The following is a 20,946-nucleotide window of genomic DNA, read 5'->3' on the forward strand; positions in this document are numbered from 1 at the left end:
TAATTGCATGCAGATGATAAATCATTTGAATTTGTATATTTTTTTCTGCAGAACTGCATGAACGCAGCACTTTTGGCTGCATATCTAAATGCATATTTTGTGATAACGACAAATTGGCAACAGCATCAAAAATCTGTCTGTATTATCAGCATGTGAGTTTGAAAGGGAGCCAAGCATTTTAGAGCCTCATCCAAAGGCTTTAACAAACATACTCCAAGCTGCTTGCCCTCTCTAACACACGTGCATAAATTTGGCCTGTGTTCATATCACAGTTACTTCAGTCTTAAGTGTCCCTGGCTCACATAATACAGCTTTGTTTCCACTGTAAATCAAAGTGCATTTATCATGCTGTATAACAGCTACTGTAAACAATCAAATGTAAACGCAGCACCCAGATAAGGTGGTTTATACGTATACAAACACCCAGCTTTCTGTCCTGCTCTTCCTCCTCTGCCAAACCTGAATGACTGAGTTCAACAAAGTGCATTAACATCAGGAAGGAACAGAAAGGAAAAAGAATATTTCTCAAAACCGCAGTCAACAGCTTTTGTTTTCCAAAACACCCCTTCATTAACTGGGCCTGCATCCAGAATCATTTGTTTCTGTCTGTGCAACATACCAGCATGCCTGCTCATCCACTCGCACCTTTGCCAGATCACTGAACCTCCAGGGGAACTATAGAAATAGTTCTGGATTAGTTACAGCTTGAACAGGTGAGCTCTGACTTGTTCAAACCTATTTATAGTGAGTGTCAAATCCTATTGTTAAGAATAGAAGAGGGTTTACAGACCCAGAATGGACGGGGAAGAAGAGCTAAAGAGAAAACCAGTGGAAACCGTTCCTGTTCATCAAGACTTGCGCCCTTATAAGAAGACATAGAAATTAGCACTACAAAGAAAATCTGTCTCAGGTGTGTTTTATAACCAGCAAATATTCCCATTTAAGAAGCTGGAAACTGTATTTTTGCTAAAAATAAATAAAGAAATAAAAGAAAGAAATAAATTACTCAGATATCAAAATAATTCCTGGTTAATCCTGTTGTCTGACAAATAACCTCATCTCTAATTCATGTGCTCACTCCATAGATACATCCAGCTTCTTCGACATATACAGTAAATGCATGCATCATTGGACAGTAATTGTTATTAAAGTTTTCAAGCCTAGGCAATGTGTCCTCACACACACTTTCCTCTGGCTGACTCCTGGTACATGATTAATTGACGGTGACAGAGAACAAAGGAGAAGATTAGGGGATTGAGTGTGTGACACACATCCACAGGTCATTAAAGGAGGTTTAAACTCTAACTGTGATTATGGATGGGCAGGTGTCACCAGAGGACGCAGCCACAACCGACACCTCGACACCCTGCTGGGCTGCTCGTTCCCAGTGGGTCAGGACTGCTGAGTTCATGATATGTGTTTAACTGTGTAGAACAGCAACACATGTCTCATGACCACAGTCATTCAGACTGCTTCAGGTGCATTTGCTGAGCAGACAAAAGCTTAAGAGATGAAGCTCTGCAGAAGTGTAGGAGTGAAACGAACTCTCTGGACGGGACCATTTCAGCAGAACAGGCCTATGCTTGATAAACTTGACTAAATAAGAATTGAAATCCAATCAAACCCTGGGACTAAGTTTCACTGCCTTCATTTTATTTTGAAAGCTAAGATTATTTCTGTGTTACTTCATCCCTTGAAGCATTTTTAATTGTTAAGGCGAAATAAAGTCTTGATGTAGTGAAACTGGAGAAAAATATTTAATTGTTGAGTCTCATTCCCATGAACCTGGAACTGAGGCTTAACGACTGGTTGTTGTGTTCAGTCTGAACACCAACAACCAGTCGTACACCACCCCAAAGTGTTGGTATTGACCTAACAGTCAGCTGGCTTTCTCCAGAATCACCTACGCTGCACCTTTAGATTCATGAAAATCATGCTAAAAAGTTCATGCCTTAGCAAGAAGAGTATTTTATGGTTTGAAATTACTGCTCAGTTTTCTGCTTATCTTGTGAGCTTTGAGAAACATTGTGTCATTAGCTTCAGCTGCCCAGCCTCTTTATCAGCTCGGCTTCTAATTGCTCGAAGGCTCCGTTGATTTTGAAGCTAACCAGGAGCGATGTCATCCCTCCGCTCTCCCTACAATGGAGCTCATTGGATTAAGTTCGAGCAGGCTTTGTCAAAAGCTGGTGCAAATCTAATCAAGGATAAGACCTCAATTATGCTAGCATGTACTTAAACAATCAGATCACTAAAAATGGAGAAGGGGGTTAGCCAGTGTAGGAATGCAATCAGCAGCCATTAAGGACAGTTAATTTTGGCTGATGGCAGCTTTAAAATGAGATTCAGGTTTTTTACTGTAATGAGAATACTGTAATTATGAGGCTGTGGCGTTGGTGAGTTGCATTCAGGGTCAGTAAAGTGGAGTTCACAAATGGGAAGCTGCCACAAGTCTCTCAAAAACAGGTGTTGGCAATGCATTGTTGCAGAGGTGGCGCTTTGTGTTTCAACCTTCCTTCTTCACCGCATTTAAAGAGCAGTTATTTAAAACCCCCTGCTTTTAATGAAGTGCTGAGGGAAGCCTGCCGAAAGGCTCAAAATAACCTTTTTCCAGCTACGGCATGTTGAAGAATGTAAAAAGGCGAAGAAGCGTATTGTTTGGAGAGAATAGGGCGCTGGCTCGACGCGATCTAAGAACCAGGTGGCATCCTCTGTAGCCCAGAGCACAACAGCTGAGATTGACCCTGACCTCTGACCTTCATGACCCGTGACAGATAAAACAGGAAGCAATTATGCTGAATTTCAGCCGTGGTGTCATTCCTCAACAGGAGGCCAGAAGTCCGAGCAGATAGCAGTTGTCACCAGAGAAAAGAGACGTGAGTTCACACATGTGGAGCGGCTGTGTGTGTGTGTGTGTGTAGGTGAAGACACACTCACAGTGCGCATTCACACAAGCTGCGTTTCTGTCCAGATTTTTTTTTTTTTTTTACTGTCAAGTGAGAAAGCAGAGTGGAAACTTTTATTATAATCATGTAGGCCTAAAACCTCTTTCACTTGGTTTTTATCTATGAAGAAATTCTTGAACAGCAGCAGAAACACACCAAATAATCTGACTAATCACTGATTATCATTTCACAACAGTTTCAGACAAAACTTGATCAGAAATGTTCAAATATTATAAAGTTGCTGCAAAATTAAACAGAGAATGTAGCAGTTCCTGAAACATTTCTAACTGTTTGATGTCTAACTGTGATGTCTGACATTCGAGACTTTTAAAGTAATGGAAATGTGTCAGAATTACAGCTTTCTTGTTGCTTTGAAAAAGTAAAGCACAAAAAGGCTAAATTTTTATGGTCACTTATCACAGCAGGTCACATGAAATAACTAACTTTTCCCAAAAAAATTACAAAATGAAGCAGTCCTCATCACTAACAGAGTCCCGTCTCGCTGTAAGAATGAATTCCAGAAACACATTTACTCTCACTTCTCTGCAAGATTTTCCCTGTTCTACTCCAAATTCAGTCTTGCCAGTTCCTCGTGTACTACAGTTCCCTCCACTGCCAACTCCTTCACTGGGCCTGGAGTGTGTGTGTGTGAGTGTGTGTGTGTGTGTATGTGTGTGTCATGTGCCTTTTCTGAAGCATAAGCACCGGCACTGAAGTCGCCAGCCGTTTTCTTTTCTTTCTTTCTTTTTTTTTCATCAGAAGGTTGATGCAAAAAAATGTCGAGTGAGAAGCTGGTTTGATGTGTTTTCAGCAGAAATGGAGTACTCTCCTGTGAGGCAGAGGAGGGCGTCTGCTGATTACCTCAGGATCGTTTTGATAATCCGGTCTATTACATTTGTCAATACATTAATCGCTGCTGCACTCGCATCTCCCTTCACACTCTCCCCATTGTTTCTTTATGAACAATTGCCTGTTCAGCACATTTGAGGGCAACGGTGACCTTACAAAAAAGCACAAATGATGCACACTTTCACATGCACACACTCACAATGTGCTGGCTTCGCTTTTAAAAAACATCTCTGTTCTCCATTGTTCATCTCCCTTACAACATATATATTTTTTTATTCTTCAGCTAAGAGCAACATGTCAAAAACAGGGATGCACCCCCTTCCTGTATTCCCACCTGTCAGCACTGTTTTACTCAAGGCCATCAGATCACACATTTACACCTTCAAAGTGACTGACACCATAATTCCTAAACAGTATAGACTTTGTTCTGATCGCCCACAGATGCTGCAGTGGAGAAGACCAGCAGGCACCGCAGGTCACCTCCAACCATGTGCAGTGGCCTCCACGGGAAGCAGAGTGTCGCTGAAAAGGAGCACGCATCCCGTTTGACTACCCTTTTCCCTGGATAAATCAAAGGTTAAAATGAAGACCCACCCTCCATCGGGCTGCTCTTCTCCTTCACCTCCCTCCTTTCTCACTCTGCCTCCTCATCTAGCCTGTGCATTACCTCATCAGAGGAGGATCTGCCTAAAGCCACAGCGGTCACACAACAGACAAAAGCGCTCATCTCCAGGAAGCCGCTGCCGCTGCCTGTGGTTTTGGAGAGAGGAGAAGAGAAGGGAAAAAGTGACTCAGCCCCACGGCTCCTTTCTTCTCTCTGCCGACTTAGGGATAAACGGAGGGATAAAGCACAGGGGGAGATAATATTTAGAGCAGGCCCCATTTCAAGGGCAATAGAAGAGAGAAAGTGGGGTATGAGCTTGGGTGGTTTGGGAGGTAGCCATGAGGGTCGGGCTGTACTGTTACTGGCAGAGGGCCTCGCACCGTGGATTAAAGTGTAAGTGGGGAGGAACCGCTGCTGGCCCGGCCCTGCCTTAAAGCCCCGGCCGCTGCAGCTCCGTGGGCCTCTTCAAAGCCAACCAGAAGGGCCTCAGACGGGATGTTGATGAGGCATGAGTGTGCAAAACACAAACATGCATGCGAGCACAAACACAAATAAATTGACACAGACACAGCCTGCAAAACAGCTAAATGCATAACACACAAGCATATGTGCTTGTCGCACATGTGCAAGTGAGCTGGCATAAACCAGTTGGCTGATTCGAAGCGTGGCCATAGCAGATCGCTGAAGTTCAGCTCTCTTTTCCTGCAGCGAAACCGAGATCTTTATGGTAAACTTGCAATGCACTCTGGCCACTCCAGACATAAGTGGACATTTCATACATGTGGACAAACCAGATAATTATCTAAATGTCCAAGCTCAAGAGGATATAATAGATAACTGTTAACGTAAGGTTAAGTACTGAGAAACTACACTAAATTTTGTTAGATGCCACCCATTAGCAGCACTGATTCGTCCTACACTGCAACACAGTGAAATTCATGCACAAAGCTGAAGTAAAACGCAGAAAAGGACATTGTTTCTGAGGAAGCTAAACAGGTAACCTCAGTGAATTCATTAGCTCATTAGCTCATTAGCTCACCACAAATCAGCCCGATGACTGCTTGCTGTCTGTTCACTTTTCTAACTCTTTGCAAATGACTGCCATTACAGCCCGCATGTGCAACAACAGAGCTTTGCAAATAGGACTGCCGGGTTGTATTGAAGTGGCTGAAGCCTTTTTTCTCACTGCTGGAAAGGATAATCATATTTAAGGTTCATCATATATGTATATATCTCAGGTGACAATTCCCATATCTGTAAATGTCATGCTAGATCAATACACAATGTGACAAAAATAAAGATTTTGGATTCACAAATGAAAATTGGTTCTAGTTCCAGCTCCACGCTCTGAAGGTAAACATGCTCTATGAACCTGTTTTAATGACACATGTTGTGAACTGTCCAGCGGTGTCAGATCTTCTGAAACATTAGCCCAAGACACAGTCCAGCTCTTCTGATCTCTTCTGACACAATCCATACACTGTGAAGGTGAATGTAATTTTGTTGGGAGGGGGGGGGGGGGTGCACTTGTTATTTTAATGCCATCTAATCAGATTTGAAAAGCAACTGTGATGTTAAAAGGCCCAATAATGTGATCAAATTCAAGTTTCCAGATGAGCTGATGAAATTTAGGGAGATTGATAGAATTAGATAGAAAAAGTGGGCCAGTGGTCCAGTTTTTTCCAAATCATGACAAAATTCCTTTCTTCAAATGCAGCACAATTAGACAGAGGAAATAATTACTGAATTGTTTGCATTATTTCATTGCTGTTCAGTCACAAAATATCATCCAAAGCATAAACAAATATCTGCGGTTCTCAAAGCTTTGACATGTTCATTCACAATAAAGTCACAAGAAAAGAAGTTATTCATTATTTAATTCATGACCACTTAATGGGCCCTCGAAGGTCAGATTGTAATACGGGACGAATTACACGAGCCATAAATCAAGTCGTTGAAACTGGACTCCCAGACCAACCAGTAGGACACAGATTATTAACCACAATAAAACGGTGAAGCTTGTCTGTCCACTGTGCAAGCGAGTTACCAGCGAGAATCAAACAGGCTACTTGTTTGACCTAGCAGTGACACGGCTCAAGGGCCACTAGAGAGGGCCTTAATAAGTATTCTTAAACAGGCGGGATTAGCCAGATGGTCAGATCACTCTTTTCTCCAACCTCTCCCATCTGTACATTTCATATGTCTCCTTCCTCTGCTGAAACCATTGAGATCAGCCACTGCAGCCTCACCAGCTTAATCTGGGCTAGTTTTACCTACGGCACTATTTGACTCCAGATATAATCTTTATTGCTCACAGAGAGAAAGTCCATTAAAAGGAATACTGTAGGTCCCGGCGCTGAAAAGTTCCTGGAGTGATGCCTGTGAGAGTCTTTAAAAGACCCCTTTCTTCACCCAAGTGAAAGCAGCTATTGAGGGAGCGCAGGGCAGAATACTAACCGGAGAGGAGGTCTGCATTTGCTGTGAAACAAATCAAAAGAGTTCTGTATGTGCCGATAGAGAGGGGAGAGAGAGGCAGAGGACAGAGTCAGCTACAGTTGTGCTTACATGGAATAACACACACACACACACACACACACACACCAGACTTTGCATGCCTCTCAATGGTGCAAAACGCGGTGTGTATTCCAACACCAGCAAGAGTTGCTCTGCATTGTTTTGTGTAAACAATGAAGTGTTGTCTGTGAAAGATTATTATCTGCCATTTGGAGGAGGCACTTATCCAAAGTGCCAAACAAAAGCACACACAAGCTGGCACTGATACACTGCAAAGATGTCATTTGTATCAACCAGTTAAGGAAACTTACAGAAATAAGAGACTTCAACTCCAACACCCTCTTCTCACTTGTGGTTGACTTTACAATTCATGAACGTCACCTGAAAAAGGAAAACAGGAGAAAATGATTATTATGGTTTGTTTTAGTTTACGTTTTTAACCAATTTTTGTGTTGTATGTTTGTCATCATCAGCACCAGCAGCTGCTCACGTCTAGTGGAATCAGGACGTAAGGATAGCTCAGATAAATTTGTGGAGGAATTCAATTTTATAATCTGTGAGAAACAAACATTAAATCCCAAAAGTACAGCCAAAGCTATCTGTGTGGCTCTAGTGGCATAGAGGCAAGTGAGAACATTTTTATTCGGAATTTGTGTGAACTAAACCTTTAAATAAGGAGGCATAGGAGCCAGGATACATTTCAGTGAACACTGACTGAATTCTTCACATCCTGTCGACAAACTGAGTTTTGACAAAGTATGAAAATCTGAACTGGAAAGTGTTTTTGGAGCCCAGTGGATGCACTCTGGACCCACCTGAGGACAGAACAGAGGTCCTGTGTGGAGTCCACATCAGAGCCAACAGAGGATCAGTGTGTTTCTCACACAGCACTAACACCAACACACACAGTCAGCCACGCAAAGTCGAACAAACCACAAACAGCAAGATTCTTGTGTGTGCCTTTGAAGTCAAAAAATTGGCCGCAATTTGTCTTAATGCAGTTAGTGATGCTTGATATTTTCTTTCAAAAATTGATTCTACTAAAGGCAGGGAAAGAAATCAGTCTCATCGGATGGACAGCAAGTCGCTCCTGTGGCTGCCCGGCTTAAACAGACCACTCTGAGAGCCAACCTGGGGTCAGCCTTATTATAGCCTCACACGCACACAGGCAGCACACTACAAACAGCCATTTTGCTAAATCAGGGGTCACAGAAAACAAATAATAACATCAAAGAGGTCAAACTGCCGACAGAGCACTTTGAAGGCACCGTGTTCAGGATAGGACCGCCCTGAGTGGGCCCCAAATTGAGAGAGGATGGAAGCTAGTCTTAATTGAGAGTGGGAGGCAGCTAATTAAAGAAAGAGAAGAACTGGATAAGGAGAGGCTTAAAGGGAGGGAGGGAGAGAGGGAGGGAGGTCGCGTTCACACAGACGGGCAACGAAACCCTGACTTCATGTATGATGACGGCGCCTTAACACACCATCGAAGATGTACGAAGAGCGCAACACAAACACAGCTTTGATTCCACAATTTGAGGCTAATTGAGAACAATGAAGAAAAAAGCAAACACTGGGAACGTGTGATCTTTTATTCATGTCTTTAATCAACCAGATGATTTTCTCTGGGATGCATTTTTTTCTCTCAGGGCACAATTAAGGGCAATTCTGACCCAAACAACTCAAAGGCTTACACACTAAGAAGTTCTCGTGATAATAATAATGATAACAAATAGTTGCTTGTGTGAAACATCCCTGTAAACATTTCTGTAAGATGCAACTTCTTTCTTTTTTTTCCTTTTTTTTGTGGGAGAAGCAGAATTGCCCAACAAAAGTTGAAAAGCGGAGGACTCTAAAAGCCACCATTTCAGTCCCTTGAGCACCGTTCACACTCAGCGGCTCTCGATGACCCGTCTGAACACGTTCCAGATGTCTGCAGAACCAGTTATTCTGTTTCCTCTCCTTCTTTTCACCCCCCTCCTTCCCTCCTTCCCTCCTTCCCTCCATTCCTACGCTCCACACGCCCTGCCACTCATCTGCAGATGGCAGATCTGACACCTGGAGGATGCTGGGTAATCAAGGAGACAGCTGGCTGCCCAGTAGAGGAGGGTTACTGCAAAATGCACGAGCTGAAACACACACACACACACACACACACTCATGCATGCAGCAACAGTCTTGTGTGCAGGCATACACTTGCAGTCACACTGTCATGCATGAATTCTGTACAAAACAACCGCGTGTTTCTGACATGTACATGCATGTAAATACTGTATGGAAACATGGCTGAGTTTGGAAAGTTAACTTCCACTTTGGTAATATGTCGTGTATGCTGGATGATCATAAAACCTTCTTAAATAATGAGACTAAATAGCTGTGTGCACAAGTGGTAATATATTGTCATTGAGGGTGTGGCAGCAGAGTTCATGAATATAGATTTTACTATTTGTCCCTTTTCAAGCTCATACATGTGCTCATTAACCCTCCGTGAGCTACGACATTCAGAGGCTGAGACAACCTTTTTTATTTTCAAAACTGGGATCTGAGAATTTTCTCAGCGGAGCTAAAGAGACGTACAAAGTGTAGCTTGAGTTGGCTCTAAGTGGATCATATGATCAAGTTATGAATTCACGTGTCCAAACTGGAATAAAAAGCAATAATGAAATAAAAAAAGTTTTTATTTTACAAAGAAAGATGTTCTTCTGGAAGTGTGTGAACTGCATGTTTGAGTTACTGGCCAGCAGATCGTTCAGCAGTCAAACAGGCTCATAAAGACAAGCTGCTACGCACTCTGTCTGATAACAAGCCCACACTGAGAGGTTCTTCGTCTTTTCTTTAGTGTCACTTTTGTTCTTTCTTGCCCTGTTAAAAGCCCGTTCAGTACTTTCCCCTGTCAGGATCAACCGTTGCTCTTTCCATCCTCCTGTGAGGGGGAGCGAACACAGGAGACGCAGGCTACAAAGCCATTCCAAGCTCCTCCTGACAAATGCAGGAAGTAACAGCTACCTTTTTGGCCCGCTGTCTAACAGCTGTAAAATGGCACATGTTACCCTTCAGTTCAGCAAAAAAAAAAGAAAAGAAAAAAAGGAAAAGAAAGAAAGAATCTGTCTGGAAAAGAAATTCTGAGCAGCAAAACGAAAGGCCAGAGACTTGCATTTGGCAAACGGAAAACCACGAATGACATCATAGCTGATATATATCACTGACGGTAACGAGAGAGGTGCGAGGAGACACTCTATAGCATATTACGAGCAATGCCTGCACCTGCACAATGAATGCACGCATTCATGCAACAAAATATGCACAGTCCCAAATGTTGTCTTGTTGCAGCTGTCAATGCCACTTGTGCAGACACGGACACACTGGAGTAAGAACAATGGATCTCTATGAGACAGAAGCTCTCTCAATGAGCTTAGCACCACATGAGGCTCTGTGCTGCCACTTCCATGTCTGCACCATAGGAAACAGCGTATGCTTCCAGCTAATCATATGGGCAATTAAACGAGAATGAGGTTCACTTGACCCATGAATGATGAGCTTACAGCACACGTTGACTCTCACAGGACCGCTGGCCATGTTGTACTGGCCTCGTAATGTTACTGTTGTTATTTCTCTGTGTTTTCTCTCGAGGACTTCGAGCAAGCTACTCATCATCCGATTATCACCAGGGGATTATTTTACTGAGTTTCACACTCACAAATTGCGAGTGACAGATTGTCAAACTTGAGGTTTCACAATGGATCTAGTTTGGTTTTTTTTTTTTGTCTTTTTTTTGCCCAAAGCTTAAATTTAGAGAGTTGAGATATCGACCCAATATCCTAAAAAATATGTTTATACAGTAATTCTTGCTTTGACAAATATGTTTGTGTGAAAAAGTAATTGTCTTGATTTCCTTCAGTGTTCCTTCAGTGTGTGACGTCCCAAAGGCCAAGGTACATCTGAGACAAACTACTCTGTACGATGTGTTGTCAGAGTACGTTTGAAGGAAAAGGGGGCTTACAGTTTCCCACTCAAAGGTGAAAAGAGTGAGAGGGCAAAGCCACGCTAATCGCTCAAATAGTAACAATGGTGAACTCAAAAGGTTTTGCACTCTTTTGTGTGCATGAAAATGGACAGAAAAAAGAGTTTGAGAGACTCGTTCAATCCATGTCTAATTTCTCACCTCCACACACACACACACACACACACACCTGCTCAATCTCTTTGTGAAACCTGTGGGATTAATCGCTTTTGAAAAGTTTCAAAATTTTCATACGCACAAGCACATTCAGGTTGAGGAACATACTGAGCCCATAGTGAACACGGGCCAAAGGATGGCTGATTGGTTGGCTGTAGAAAGCACATGACTGTGACACCATGTGTGGTTGGGTGTAGGGCTGCTGAAACACTCGTTTAGGGTGGGGGAAGATAATGTTTCAATATAAATATTTAGCGGTTATGTTGATAAAAAAAAAAAAAGATGAGGCTGCAGATATGCATGTGGGTGGGCAAACTGCTACTTGGAACACCTTTAATAAGTGGAATGAGGCAAGGGGATGTTTGCATGAGTGGAAAGCCTTTGTGTTCCTTTCACAAAAGACCTGGGTGAACGCTTAAGAGGCTTAAATGACAACATGTATTCTCTCCCAAGTCGCTGTTAACATGAAATATTGCTAAAGCAAAAGGCCAGGAGGGAGGTAGAGGGTTGGCAGGGGCAAGCACCAGCACATACATCTCAACCTCGCCCCTCTGCTTGCTACCCTTAGGAGATTACATTATTGCGCTCGCCATTGTCCCGCTTCTTCAAGACAAAGCCTGTTCCACTGTGCAAACAGCGCGCCTTGGAAAGATTGTAAAAACAAGAGGTGAATGTCAAAGGCAGAAGTGAATAGGATCTCTCCCTTCTTTTGTCAAGCTGGTAAGGTATGTACAAACACATCTCTGCGTGACAGAGAAGAAAGAAGGGCCTTGTGAGAGAAGGAGCCGGAAAAAAGTTGAAGCGTCTTCACATGAAAAGGCCAATACCGTGAGAAGTCCCCAGCCTGACTCCCGGGTCTATAGAAAAACCCCTCCACAAGTATTTGGATGAAAGACCCCCAAAACACACAGAAGGCATTGCACTAAAGACAAAACACAAGGCCTGGAATGATGACCTATGGCTGCAACGAGGAACAGTTATCTGAAATACAGAACATTAAGGCTGCAAGACTTTTTTTGGATCCATTTTTTTTAAATAGTATAAAATAATACAATCATCAAGAAAGTAAATTTTTCTTAATTTGCTGCAAAGTGATATCAGATGTATAAAGACCAGCCAACCACTGCTCAGCCTCCACTGTCCCAGCCTGAAGTCAACCTTGTCACGACCCAAACAAGGCTTTAACTGTCAGGGGCAATAATGAGGGCGACCTCGACTCCCTCTAATTTACAAGGCCAGCGCCAGCCTGTAATTAATTGCTGCGTGCATAAATGTAAATGAGTCCACTGGGGAAGCAGAGGGAGGGGAAAAAAAACGGCTGTCAGGCCAATATTCCAGCGGGGAGCAATCTGCGAGAGAGGGAAATGATTTAGAGGACAGCGCACAAATCTGCTGCTCTGTAAAACACGGAGAGGCTGAGCACGAGGGAAGGCTTGCAGAGATGGAGAAGGTGGTCGTCAGGAATGGTTAAAAAAAACAATAGACGAAACTGTGGTGGCAATAAATATCGAATGTTTTACTTCAACCTTCTCCTCCCCAATACGTCTACGATTTGTATTCATAAGAGAAGTCAGAGGTGCATGTGATCTGCCAGACCCAAACTCGCCCAGCTCTTACTTGTTGCACTGCGGCGATACGTTTTTCTAAAGAATTAATTCACTTATTTCTTTTTATAGATGCTTTTCACTAGATTCAAATGTTTATTGGGAATCCAGGTTTCTTTTTCCCCCCTTCACTTTTCTGCAGGTTTTTCACATATAAATGTATTTTTGTCGCTCTGCCCGTGGCCAAAGCAAGACTTCCTTCCTGGTAAGGCCAAAGAGATTTGGACTGAGAGAGCGAGTACGTGGCTAATACTTATTGATCTGATATCCACTAAGCTGCATTTTTCAGTCCTTGATGTTTTATGATGCTGCTCACAGTGTGTGTCCCCTCCCAAGTTGTTTATGCATGGAAGGTCATTAGTTTTAAGCTTAAATGAAGCAGGGAATGTTGATGGAGTGTGTATTATATTTTAAGCAACACTGACACATTTACACACATTTGCATCTGGAAATGTGCCAGCAACACCGCAGAAAAAAACAGAAACAACTCTAAAGGCGGAGCTGGGCACTTAAACAGATTTTAATCAGATTAATCAAGCAGTGACAAGAAAGTTTTGTAACTTTGAACTGGTGGGTACTGACACAATTCATGTCTTTTAAGCCGTACAATATTTCTTCTCAAATGCAAATGTTTGGGTTATGTCAAATTGGTCAAGTGTTTTGTTCTCCTCAAGCTGATAGGCACCGTGACCGCCTCCATCATCGCCGTTATTATCTTGTAACTTATCCTCCACCAACAAAAGTCACAGAGTTGCACAGTGACAAAGAGCACGAAAATCAAAGAGAAGCAGGCAAGAGAAGTATGTTATCATTTATGGCAGCTACAATAGCAGCTCTCATTCATAAATCTCCTGCACAAAAGGCCGCCGCTTAACTCCGTTTGTGTGCACCATGAACAAACAGGCACAGAAACCATTGTTCATTGAAACCTGCACGAATGCGAGGAAAACACACGTGAAATCCGCAATGTATGGGTCATAGCAGTGACACTTAAAGACATGCATGCACACACACACACACACACACGTCAGGCCCCGCAGCCACAATAGCTTCTTTATGACATAAGCTTCTTTTCACTACATTGCTTTACAAAGGCAAATGAGATTTTTCCTATAGCAGGCTTCCAGCAATAACAATTGACATCACGGGCCAGCCTACGTGTGTTTCCCATATTAAACAGGGAGACACAGCGTAAGCTCCTGGAGAATGAGACTAAACAGCTTGCTGAGGCAGCGATTTCCCCTCCTGCAGTGGCAGACCCTCCTACAGGGAGCCATCGACTTGGGGGCACTGTGGCAAAGGGCCATTTTTATTTGGTTACACACCAGCTGCGAGCCAAGACAAATGAACTACCTCTAACAACACGTTTGTGCGATTGACCTGATGTGTTGTTTCCAATGTAGTCTCATGTCAGGCTGAACGGTAGAACAAAGTTTGCTCCCTAAAACATGCGGTTAACATTAGTGGGATGAAAACGTCCAACAGGTGGGTCTCGTGGAGAGCCTGCAGTTCTCTTCAGATGGCTCTCACTCCTGCACCGTGCTGCTAACATTACCATTATGTGTATCTTGCATTTTCCTGCGAGTGAAACCTTCTAGCACAAATGTCAGCTGGCCGCCATGCCGCCGTCCTTCCTGCCATCCAAAATGTGTTGGATTACGTGGCGGAAACCTGAGGTCTGAGCCCAGTCAGCTCAATACCCAAGCCAGTGCCACTCCCCTGAACACCACACTCCACACTACTGCTAATCCAACAGCGTGCACAGAACATAGCATACCGCATACAGTACAAATAGACATGAGCCAGGAGCGTGTCAGGAGCATGTCATTTATGACTAAGTTCCCAGGGCTGTAGCGCCTGGGAACTTCCTGACACAGGGAATGAACCTGATGCGTGTATATCACAAAGATGGGCTGTTTTCAGAGCTGTTCGTCAAGCGGTGCATTTCTATTCTGAGCCACTCAGTAGATACCCAGCCTCCCACTGCTGCCTCCATCTCTCCACTGCGAGCCCAAACACTCACCACCATCTCATGATGACAACGGCTCGATTAAAGACTTCTTTACGGCCTGGAAACCATGGTAACGCCCTGCATAGACGAGCTGGCGGACGACCAATTGGATTTGGGCTTCAGTGGGTGGGACCACGATTATCCTGGCCCTCACTACTTTACCACAGGGTCATTTTGGAGGCCTCGCACCCCGAACCCTGCTGCCACGCCCCATTACTCCAAACCACTACGAGTGGTAAAGAGCCGCTTTTAGAGGACGGTGACGTTTCTACAGATGGGAGGAGCAGAATCAAACTACAAAAACAATGTAAGGATGAGCCCAGAGTTCAATCACACCAGGCTTGTTTAAAGTTGTTTCACCACCAAAGCAATTGTTAATCTAGTCTGTTGTGTTTGGCCAGAAGAGAACAACGCCAAGAGCTCATTTCTGTCGTCTGTCGTATTTCGGTCTTTTTCCAAGAAAGCTGAGGCAAAGAATTTTGAGTAAACTCTCTCACTCGTTTTAAATAATGAGCTCTGCTCTTAACTGACACGAGCAGCACAGGGATTACAGTATGAGAGGAGAAGAGATGAACTGATCACCCACTGAGATGACTGTGGTCACCAAAAACATCCTCAAATTTAATAAGGCATGACCGTGTAAACATGGGAGGAAGTTTAAAAACTACATCATTAATTATTCAAACAAAGGGGCACTTATTTAATACTATTACTACTGAGTTGCATCATGGGAAATTCTGGATCGAGAATTTTTGGAACTTGATCAAAAACTAGGGAGTCCCCGTTTAAATAAGCCGGTTTGTTTTTCTTACGTTCGTTCTTACATTAAAACAAAGCACAAGAGAGGTTGTTTAACAGAAAGCAAAGGAAATTTCCCTTCTGCAGTTTGAAGGTTTTTTGACAGTACGTTCAGCTGGGTTTTTATGTGCTGTGAAATGTATTCTTCTTTTTCTGATTTGCTGGTCTGAGCAGCGTTTGCCATTTTCAGCAGCTCCCTCACAACAGTCTGAGGGAGGCCCGCCGGAGCAGCACAGGAGGCCTCTCAGCACATTTTATTTTTCTTTTCCCCACTCGAACAGACAAACTTAAGGTGGAAGTTCAAAAAGAAACCGACCGTGTTGTACAATCCTCCAGCAGCAGATAAAGGCACAGTGCCTGAGAGAGATTTGTGCAACATTAAAAGCAAACTTTCATTAAAAGGTAATGAAAATAATTTCTTTCGTTTGTTTAACCTGCAGGGAGTAGCAGATGGGTGAGGCCTGTGTGTTAGAGACTCTGGCAATCATATAAAAGATGAGTAAATGTATCTTCAAACACTTTCAGTTGATTGTCAAAACTTTCAGACACTCATATTGTCTTATATATCAAACCCCACCCAGATGGTACTTAAGCAAGATAAACCAAACCAGGACATGTTTGTCAGTGACACCCAATTTCCCATATCCACTCGTTAACATTAGGTTAACACTGCAGGTTGTTATTAAAGTTAGGAGTCATTTTAGGCTATTTACTTAGAGTATTTCTATTTTTTTTCTCCAATATTTTCTCAGGAATTTTTCTGTAGCATTAGGAACGATACCTCCTCACCGTTCAACCACAGACGGAAACAAAAAAAGGGGGAGAGAATAGAAGTAAATTGAAAGGAAGAGGAAAGTCTGAAACCCTAAAAGCTCCTGGACATGAAGACATGCTTTCATGTGATTTCCCTTTTCTGTAAAATCATCAGCGGCAGCGTGATCGCCAAAGCATCTGCTGCTGCTGCTGCTGCTGCTGCTGCTGCAATCCAAGGCCGTGACTGCTGACTGACAGATAAAGAGCCACTTGAGCACCAGCGTCAGTCACCTGGTCACCCTACAGTCTTGTTAGAAATACCAAAAGTCAGCAATCTGATTGGCTGAAACAAGGAGTTTGACCACAACATTTGTAATTCATGTCAACGAATTAGCAAAGAATCAGATGCGGTGGACGTTTTTTCCTGGACTCCTTTTTTTTATATATTTATGTTTTGGCTGCTGCTCCTGGCGAAACTTAGGCATCCGTCAAGTGCAACAGAGAAAAACACGGCCTGAATTATGTCTTTTTGTACAATGATTCAGCCTCCTCAAAGTAAAACAATAAAGTTGCAGTGATGGGATTTCCATGACCAAGCAGCAATGAAAAATAACTTGTGAGACTAATCGATTTTGCAAGCAACATCAGAGCGATATGTTTCTTTGGGGGAAAATACTTTGACAAAGGTCAACAATCAGTATTCAATTCAAGATGAGAGTCGGAGTGTCAACATTGATTTGAATGTTTCCACATACCAATTAAACTGAGTGTCCTGAGGTGGATGTTACAGTCTACAACTGTAACCTCACCTTCTCCCCACTTTGGTCTTTGCACTTTGTGACTGAAACTGGTTTCAGCATCTTCACTTTTTTATTCTTCTACGAGCTAACAGAAAGAAAGGCTTTTAGAACATAATCTGGGGACATTGATTTTAGTCCTCGTGCTTCCCTCCCTTTTGTCATCCTGCTCTTAAAAGGGGAACTGGCTTTTTGGAACAATTCGGTGTGTTCCTTTCAGCAAAGTCAGATCGATCTGAAAATGTTTTCCCTGTGCTTCAAATGCAGCAGGACACTGAGAATGAAGTTACTGCGACCACACAGAAGATAAAGCACGAATCATTTTGCTGCTTGCCATTAAAGTTCCACAAGCTGATTCACAGTGACGGTTGCTTCCTCAGAGGATGTAAGAAATAACCTTGACCCGGCCTCCCAAAGGCACTTAGGCATAAAAGGAAACGTCCATCCTGCAGTGCTTTGCATTTACATATATCACAAGATCCTACATTTCCAAAAATGTGGGCTCTCGTGTACTTTGAGCAGCCCGGACAAACGGCAGCCCTCTGTGATGTGTTACTGGAGAGTGTGATGGTGAGTTTTTCCACTTGAGGAAAAGTGAGAGAGCAGACAGAGCGAAGCTGCGGTTTGCCATGTCAAACTTTTCACAAATCACAAAATAAACAGGAAAATCAAAAAAACAACACTGCAGACAACATTCATCACCGATTATCACAATATAAGAAAAAAAATAAGTAAGTGGTTTCAGTCTAATGTGGATTTAAGCCACCCCTTGTTACTTCTCTGTACAGGCAGGGTGCCAGGTTTGGGACTGTGTCAACAGTGCAGCAGTCATTTGTCAAAGGCTCCTGTGTAAACCATACATTTATAAATTTTACTCAGGCCTCCCCAGGTACATAATAGCCATTGTTAATGTTGCAGTCAGCAGAGACAACTGTGACACACGCCCTGATGCCTGAAGAAAAGAGAGAGAGAGAAGAGGCGAGGAATGAGGCGAGGACAAACTTTGTGAACTTAAGCTGCTCTGCGCATCAGGACACGCAAAAAAAAAAAAAAAAAAGCATGACGAGGACACACACGCCAGCAGGCTGAACAAAGATGACGGCCAAATACTGTATGTGAAGATGTGGTACGAATGTTGTCATGAGGAGTTGGTGTGTCAGGTAAGCTATTATTCTGAGCATTGTGAGTGGATGGCGGGGAGCAGGTGCTGGAGAATCAGCAGCAAAAAGGAAAGGTTGCCCTGACCATTGAAAGACAGGCGAGAGGAGAATGAACGACCCTCGTTATCCTCCACTCTGGGGAAAAACGAGGAAGCTGCTTCCAAGGTTATGCAGTGGTGGAGAACAGAGGAAGGATCCACAGAGTAGTTCGTCCACCCAGCAGTGCACACACACTCAGAGTCAAGAGCATACATACATGAAGGCAGAAAGGCCACCCAGCATGGACACACACGACAAGGACGCAGCACAAGACACACTGAGAAATGCTTTTATATTACACACCAAACTGTGCACAAGGACATGCAGGCAGGTGATTATGCACACACACACGTGTGCACACACACACATGCACACGCATGCACACACACACACACACACAAAATGTCAGTCAAACACAGGCGAACATCTGACGGATCTGATCACATCAACAATCCCAAAACATACAAAAACCCATAAACACACACACACACATAAATACAAGCACACACACACACACACACACACACACACACACACCTAAGCTTGCATTGTGGTTGAGAAACTTATGTGCATCTGCCAGTGTGTTTCAAGTGCTCATTCTCCAAGGCCTCAACCTTTCTTTTTCAGCAGCAACACTGCAATTTGGGTGTGCCGTTGGGCCAGAGATAAGTATAGGCTGACTAATATGCACTTAGGACCCGGGGAGAAATAGTTAGACCTAAATGTTTAATTTGTGTTTGTACAACACATGTCCAATTTGGGGGCTGGTGTCTTTTTCAAAGAGACCGACAACAAATAATTAGGACTCTCTGGATGGGCCACAAGCTTAAAATGGTGGAGCGATGCTTTTCTGATGAAGGTGAATGACATCCTCAAAAAAAAAAAAAGAAAAAGAAGAAAAAGAAAAACCAACATGTGGAAACACTTAAATCTTCAACACCGTGGTCAGATGGAAGAGAGGCGTTTAGCTCAACAGACATGGTAAATAAAATAACAGTATTACCAAAGGGGGTAAACATGGTGGTGCATCCTAAAACTGTAATTAGGTGCATCTAATTTCTGAAATTCTGCATATGAGGTTGGCTGTGGATGTCTGGTAAAAGACAAACTCGCAGCCGCAATCTCAGAGTTCAGTCCTCCACCTCCCCTGTTCCATCCCTCCCTTTATCTCACTCTCTCTTTCTCTCAGCCGTCAAATCTCTTAATCTCCAGTCTTTCCAGCTGCTTGTACCCTCTCTGTGCCACACCGGAGGAAAAGGCCCCTCGGAGTCCGGGGAGTATATGTGGCGTATTAGAGTAACGTGTGAGCGATGGATAGATTTCAAAGTATGAGAATCAGATCCTGAGGTTGGCCTCGCATTACATTAACACTGGTGCACATTTTCAGGGCTTAACATTGGAGGCAAAGCAAAAGAAATTGAAATTGATATTTTCAGAGTGAAATTTGATTTAAAATAAATGTTTTGAAGTGTGTTTTAATAACAGCTAAATGTGTGTTGGTGCTGGAAAAGAACACTGTGTGTGTGTGTGTATGTGTGTGTGTGAGTGTGAGAGGGAAATGTAACCAGAAAATATAATTGCCCATATCAAATCAGAAAATCATGAAATTAAATGAAATATGTAAGTCTGCAGGCCCTAAAATTAAGATGAATTTAATTTCTAACTGAGCAAATGTGTCTGTGAGATTTCAACCAAAAAACACACAAAATGGAGCCTGAAATATTAAAATGTTTCATCAAGAAAAAAATCATTTTCATCTGTAAATTATTCGGCGTTCTATCACAGGTGGCGCACAAATGGGAGGCATTTTACGCACGGCTCCTCACAGTGATTCAACGTTACTGACAGAATCCTGATGGAGCACAAAGTGGCCCGCCGCTCAATCCGGGCTCGTCCGCCTGTCAGCGAGGATCCGCACAGAACAAGAAGAAGAAGAAGAAGAAAGAAAAAAGCGCAGGTCTCCTACACACAGCGCAGAGAGCGCAGCCATGCAGCTCGGGACAATGTGCTGAACTGGCAGCCTATATATAAGTCTGCCATTTGGACGCTCTAATGCCACTTTACCTTATGAGGGAACTTCAACCCGCAGCACCTGCTCCAAACAAAATGCCATAGGAGATCAACTTCAGCGACCCCCCACCACCACCTCCCCCTGCTCGGATTGTTTTTCAGACAGATACTCTCACTTACAAGAGAGAGGGGTGGGATGGGGGAGGGGGGGTCTCTAAAATTGTTCTGCCACAGTCCAAACAATTAAAACAACTCGCTGGAAATTGTGATTTACTGCGCAGGCCGGTGTGGGCAGGTCCAAACTGGCAACTGGAGAATCTGCCGAGCCGGGAAATTCTACCTCTGTACAGAAGAGTGATTTGATGCGCAAACAAAATGCCCGTGCGTAAACAGTTAGAGCCGATGCTGGACAATTGCTTTGAGACGCATGTAAAATACGACAACTGATTAAGATAGAAGTTGCTCAAACGGCCTCGCAAATCAGATGAGCGATTGTCTGGACTTTGAGTTTCCTCTAGCGGTTGTCAAAGTCATTTTTGTCACGCATGTGTGATGTCTCTGTCCCGATGTGTCTCTAGGAGCTCCTTATCTGCAGGGGAGCAGCGGCTTATCAGAGAGGTGTAGTGTGGCTCTAAATATGGGGAACACCCTGTGGTGACTCTATCAGTCCTTCGCAGGCCGTGGCCGTGCG

At 43.4% G+C, this 20,946-nt stretch overlaps 1 protein-coding gene across 3 annotated transcripts in view; it reads right to left on the reverse strand.

Annotated features, from left to right (window-relative positions):
- Positions 1-20,946, reverse strand: part of LOC124061636 (transcription factor SOX-6-like) — a 97,842-nt gene that overhangs the window by 74,843 nt on the left and 2,053 nt on the right. For all 3 annotated transcript variants that reach the window (XM_046393701.1, XM_046393699.1, XM_046393700.1), the window contains exon 2: positions 7,221-7,290. The gene's annotated coding sequence lies outside the window, so the exon portion shown is untranslated. The remainder of the gene's footprint in view (positions 1-7,220; positions 7,291-20,946) is intronic.

Source organism: Scatophagus argus, chromosome 7 (assembly GCF_020382885.2).
Source record: "Scatophagus argus isolate fScaArg1 chromosome 7, fScaArg1.pri, whole genome shotgun sequence".
Taxonomy (NCBI): Eukaryota; Metazoa; Chordata; class Actinopteri; family Scatophagidae; genus Scatophagus; species Scatophagus argus.